We start from the raw sequence: 6,356 nt of genomic DNA, 5'->3' as shown, positions 1-6,356 counted from the left end.
TCACGTAATATATTTATAGCTGCACACATAGGTAAAAGTTCATTAAGTACATACTTGCTTTGCTAGCTAGAATTCTGTGATAACTTGTAATTAGAATTCTGTAATAACTTGTAATATATATTTGCTTTACTCTTGTAATATATATATACCTGCTTTCCTAGTGTAGTTACTTGAAGTATATATTTATATATGTATATATTTGGTTTCACTAACAGTAGTTTTGTAGTAATTTGTAATAAAGATGGGTAGCTGATATTAGGTGTATTTGCAAACTGATCACCTGAGGCAGACCCCAGAGACAGCTCTGTGCAGCACGGCAGAGCTATCCCCACCATGGAGCAGGTGTCCTATACCCACGGGGACCGGTCCAGGGCACAGTTAGCATGGCACCAAAGCAGAAAATTATTTGCCTTGGCATATTCAAGCCTCTTGGGGGGTTCTCTTGTGTTTTAGTGTGGGTTCTTCAAAACCTTTCAATCTCAAAATACACTCTCCTACACCAGACAAATGCCTTGTTCCTGCTGCTCCTGCCACTATCACCAACTTTTACAGCTTTGCTGCTTCCCAGCATCTTTTTCTTTCACTTTCTCACCTTTTCCCTTCCCATTTTTTCCACTTGGAGACACAGACAACTATTCTAACCTTGTATTTGTCAGGCTGCTAATAAGCACAGCTGGCTGAACCTGCCGTGCAGTAACAGATCTGATCTAAACCATGTACAAGAGAGCTAATGCAGCCGGGATATTACATGTACCACAGGCAGATGTTGGGCACAGGACAGGTTACCGGGGCAAGCTTGTGCTCATGGTCCAGCCAAAACAAGACCTCTGGCTTAAACTGGGCTGATGGAGGCATCCATTTGCAGAGATGAGGAGTGAGCCTGTCGGCAAGTGAAAGGGGAAAAGGTCTCCCACGAAGAATGGAAAAGGTGGCACAGGTTGTACCACGGGCTCTCTGGCAGAGCCAGGAAGGGTTCTAATAAAAAGCAGTGTTTTCTGAAGGTATTACAGTGGGTTCAAAGATCAGCTGGACAGATTTGTGGGGAAAATACTCTACTGAATACAAAGAGTCTAGCTCTTCCTCAGGAAATCCCTGAGCCATAAACCTGCGCAGTTGGCATGAGTTTCCAGAGAAAGAGCGCTGTACCTTTGTCCTATTCACATGCTTTTCCCTAAGTGGCCTCTCCTAGAGTCAGGATACCAGCCAAGATGGAGATTCAGTCTCAGCCAGGGAAGCCCATGAAATCAGCACAACGTGGAGAGTTGGGCAGAGAAACCTTACGAAGTTCAACAAGGGCAAGTGTAGGGTCCAGCACCCGGGAAGGAATAACCCCGTGCATCATTACAGGTTAGGGGGCTGACCTCCTGTGGAAAGGGACCTGGGAGTGCTGGTGGACAACAGGATGACCATGAGCCAGCACTGTGCCCTGGTGGCCAAGAAGGCCAATGGCATCCTGGGGTGCATCGAGAAGAGGGGGGCCAGCAGGTGGAGGGAGGTTATCCTCCCCTTCTACTCTGCCCTGGCGAGGCCACATTTGGAGTATTGTGTCCAGTTCTGGGCTCCCCAGTTCAAAAAGGACAGAGAACTGCTGGAGAGGGTCCAGAAAAGGACTACGAAGATGATTTGGGGACTGGAGCATCTTTCTTATGAGGAAAGGCTGAGGGAATTGGGGCTTTTTAGTCTGGAGAAAAGAAGACTGAGGGGGGATCTTATCAATGCTTATAAATACTTCAAGGGAGGGTGCCAGGGGGATGGGAATGGTCTTTTTTCAGTGGTGCCCAGTGACAGGACGAGAGGGAACGGGCACAAACTTGACCATAGGAAGTTCCATCGTAACATGAGGAGGAACTTCTTTCCTGTGAGGGTGGCAGAGCAGTGGCACAGGCTGCCCAGAGAGGTGGGGGAGTCTCCCACTCTGGAGCCATTCCAAACCCGCCTGGACGCCGTCCTGTGCCACTGCTGGAGGTGCCCCTGCTCTAGAAGCGGGGTTGGACTGGATGAGCTCCAGAGGTCCCTTCCAACCCTCACCATTCTGTGATTCTCTTTTAGCCCTACTCCACTGTGCGTGGAGCCAGGCTGACACCAGATGATGGATATGCAGTGCCACATTAGCCCGACCGTGGTAGGAAGCATCTCTTACTCTATGCAGTGCTTTCCTGGGCAATACCAGGAACTTATTGAGTCAATTATCCTGCAACTGCTACAGGCCTCCTGCAAGTAAATCATCATAACAGATCATTACAAACCACCTCTCTGCAGCAGATGTTTCCTTGTGCTCTCAGAAAGAAAGCGGTTGGCTCACATGGAGGTTCAAAAGCTCTCATGACTGTGGAGCTATTTTCCCCCTGAAGAACTGAGCATTCAAATTGATAGGCAGGGGGCAATTTTTGGGTGGCGCAGCTCTCTAACCTTTGCAATTAGATGAAAAGAGTAAGGAGGCTGATGCAGCTCCACTCTCCTAAATTAACATCTTTGGCCTTAAATCCAGGTGTCATGTCCCTGTTTGGAGTGAGATGGTATCTTTTGCAATCTCCTGGTTTGATGTCTTTAAAACACTCCTCCATAGTGAGACAAGGCAAGTGCTGCTAAGCTGGAAAACCCAGGTGCTGGATTGTATTTTAAATTACCTCTGGGATCAGGTAGCCCGGGAATGCAGATATCTAGGCGGCAGGAGCTTTTGTAATGCTTTTCATCTCGATATCAGAGACTGACAGTATTTATTTAGATCACTTTTAGGAGTCAGGCAATGCAGGGAACCCCTGGCACCCTCTCAGGAGAGCTACCGCTCTGCCCAGAGGACAGACAACCTTTACACAGACACCTCCAGGTGAGCTCTGCCAACACAGATTTAATCTCACAGCCATATCTGAATGCGTCTAGTTGGTTGGGGAGAAAACATTATCAGTTTCCTCAAGGGTAGGGAAGGTTATGTTCCTACACTACATAAAGTAAAACCTGTGTCATAAGACATTTCAGCAAACCTGGATATTTCAAACTGTGCCCCAAATTCCTACTCAGAAGAAGCAGCTCCAACAAGACCATACATAATTACGTAGAGAGCGAGCTGGACTTGTTTAATCTGGGGGAGAAAAGCTAGGGAAATCCAACTGAAGCTCACAACTCCCTGAAGGAGAGTCAGAGAGATGATGGAGCCTCTCTTCTGGCACCCACAGATGGAAAAAATAAGGGGAAACACCTCAATTCGCACCTTGGGAGGTTCAGACTGGACAAGAGGATGAATTTTTTCCCTTGGAGGGTGATGCAGCCTTAGGCCAGGTTGCAGAGAGATGGAAGTCCCCATCCTTGGCTGGGCAAAGCCACAGCTGCCCTACTCTGATGTTGGTGAAAAATCTACTCAGAGTAGGAGTTTTACACCAGAGGAACCTTCCAGGTAATATTTCCTTTGATTTTATAACCTACCTCCTGTTACTTTCAGCTGCTCATGTAATTGAGGATGTGATTATTACAGGTTTTTCCTTGTTAATTCATTGCACAGGCAGCTGTTGCTGCTTTTCATCTCAGCAGATGCTCCTCAAGGCCCCGTCCTGCTGCAGCTTCCCTCTTCTCTCATCTTATACAGGGTTGCCACCTGTGGTGGATTCACTCAGCTGCAGGTGTCTGCATTGACTCTTCCCAAACCTAGCACCAGCAGAGTATTTTAGCACTTTGGCAACTAAAGAAAACCCTTTCTTTGCAAAACCAGCTAGCCAAGTGATGCTTCATGCTAGTACAGTAGCCCGATGGCCTAAGAGTCAGACTTGATGTGCTTTAATCTTGTGGGAGAGCTGTAGACTCATGCACAGCAAACTAAAAACCCACGGATGACAGGCTTGCCTTCACTAGGTTACGTTTCATGGATCCCTTGCACGTAGCCCACAGACGCTATGTTGGAATTCACACGTTAAACCCAGCCAACCACAGAGCACCCACAAAGAAACATCAGCCTGCTGCCACGCGAGCTCAAGTTCATCTGCTGCCTCCCACAACCCTGAAAAATCAACGTTGCGGACATCACAGATCTAAAGCCCACACGACATCAAGGCAACTGGATGTGCTGCAGCGATGTCAAGGGTCTCCTGACACACAGGCAGCCTTGTGAGAGCAACAGCAATGGTTCATGTGTTAAAAACAACCTCCCCAAGGCAGAGCTCCCCCATTTGGGCAACGAAAACCACACAATTTGTTGCAGCTGGAGAAAGTGAGCATACAGTTCCCCTGCCTGAAATCCTGCAGCTGCATCCCTCCAGACTGCTGGTTACTTAAATCCTTTTGCCTTTGAGCAAGCCTGAAAACCTCCCAAACAGGGATATATCCTTTCTTAGGCTTGTTCCGTTGTATTACTTTTGCTCTTACTACAGATGCTCTCCTTTCAGCATTGACTTTATTTCCCCTCTCTTGTTCTGCTTGATATGGCAATAGAGCTCTAACCACACGCTCTCTATAGACCCTGTGACTGTGGAAATTACCAAGACACACTTATAGTTTCAAATAAAAACAGAACGAAAGCCAAGTACTAAAATCCCCACGCACACTGAATCCAAACACCCCACAGAACTAGTAGGTAGTTATTTCACCATCAAAACCCCTCCTCCTGAAAAAAGCCAACCTGTGCAACAATAGCATTTAACCAAAAATAGTAAACATTTCACTTTATTGTCTCAAAGCAATTCTAACCAAGGATAATCAGTTGGTCACTTTGGCAGGTGCTAGAGTGACCAACAAATAGATCTCCTGTAAAAGAACTAGCTCATTTCACCAAAGCTGTAATCTCATATGTATTTCAGTGGGTAGCTACAGCGACATACGCAAGCACTTGCCCCAGTGTTCCTTCTCTTCCCCTCCTGACACAGCTGGGGCTTAGTAATGAAGAAAATCAGCAAACTGCAACAGAAAGTAAAGTAAAAGAGGCTATTTTTAATCCAGATAGGTTCAGCAATGTGGATTGCTGCACAGCTCCACAAAGACTTATACCAACACAGCTTGAAGCTGGGCAGGATGTGGATGTTAGTGGGTATTGGAGGTGAGTATATGGGAATGGTGAACACTCAAGCTAGCTCTGCTACCGCCAAAACCACCAGGTTTAAGAGGAACACTAAAAATAGACCAAACTAGTATGTAAAACCAGTTTCAGAGCCTGGTAATACAGTCTCAGGTACTTACATTTTTTATCAAAGGAGGAATTTTCTGACAAAATGATTTTTCAGTTGGAAAACAGCAATTTCTGTGAAATCAGACATTTTCTTGTCAACGCTATATATCTAACAAATTTGTTCAAGTGCAGACCAGTCATTTCCAGACTCAACCATAGGACAGCTGGTGCCAGTACGGCCCCATGTTTGTCTCCCTGTTCACTACCAGTCTCCTATAAGCACTGTACTGATATATATCAAGCAGCACTGAGAAACATCCACTTTGACCAAACGCTTGGGGTAAAACCATGAGGCTAATGTTCTGACTTGAATCCCCCACAGAGCAGAGCTTCACCCAGCATCTCCTGAATCCATGACGAGCACCAAACCACCGGGCTACTGATTATTCTGGGCCAGGCAAGCTTTCTTGCACCTTTTTTTTAAAAAAAAACCTTTGTTCCCATGGAGTAAGGAACATGTTTTACAACTATTTTTGTGCCATCCACCCTCCTGCTTGCTTCATCTACCCCAGTTTATCTCCCTCTAAGGAGCGCAAGACCTACAGCTCGGCAAGCCCTGCTCCTATCCAAGCCTCTGCGGGGCAATTTGTTTTAGGACAACCACAGGGCAGAACTGTATGGGACCAAAGAAGAAATACATTATTTTCCCCTTCTCTAAGGCCGATTTCCAGCCCTGTGGGGCACTGCAGTTGCTCCAAAGGAGGAGCAAAGACGCCTTCCAGCCTTCACCTCCCCATGCCAGCCCCAGGACAGGAGCATGCGGCCAATCTGTTTGTATTTCCATATCCCGCTCCTGAAGGGCATCTGCATTGACCAGGACAGCTCCCCAAGGACAGACCGAAGGAGGTGTGTGTGCATCCACAAAACCGAAAAGGATGGTGGCTTTCCCAGCTGCGCAGGGCCAGCGACCAGTGCAAGTGCGAGATTGGAAAAGCCAACGTGTCCCCAGTGAGCCAGTCAAAATTAAGTAAATAAATTTTAAAAAGCTGCTTTCTAGGTGTCGAAGGCCTCCAGGCGCCCAGGGGCTGGGGACAGGTGTCTCCAGCCCCGGTCCGGGGACTACTCCCCCTCACCCGGCGAGGAGCGGGTCCCCACGGGGCCGAACAGCCCCGGCTGTGGCGAAACAGAGGGGCGGAGCCGGCTGTGCCCTCTCCTCCCTAGGAGAAGGGTGGGATGGAGCAAGCCGCCCTCCCCATGACTCGGTCCC

The sequence above is a fragment of the Charadrius vociferus genome, unplaced genomic scaffold (genome assembly GCF_000708025.1).
Source record: "Charadrius vociferus isolate BGI_N301 unplaced genomic scaffold, ASM70802v2 scaffold32, whole genome shotgun sequence".
NCBI classification, from domain to species: domain Eukaryota; kingdom Metazoa; phylum Chordata; class Aves; order Charadriiformes; family Charadriidae; genus Charadrius; species Charadrius vociferus.
This window is presented reverse-complemented; position numbering follows the sequence as displayed.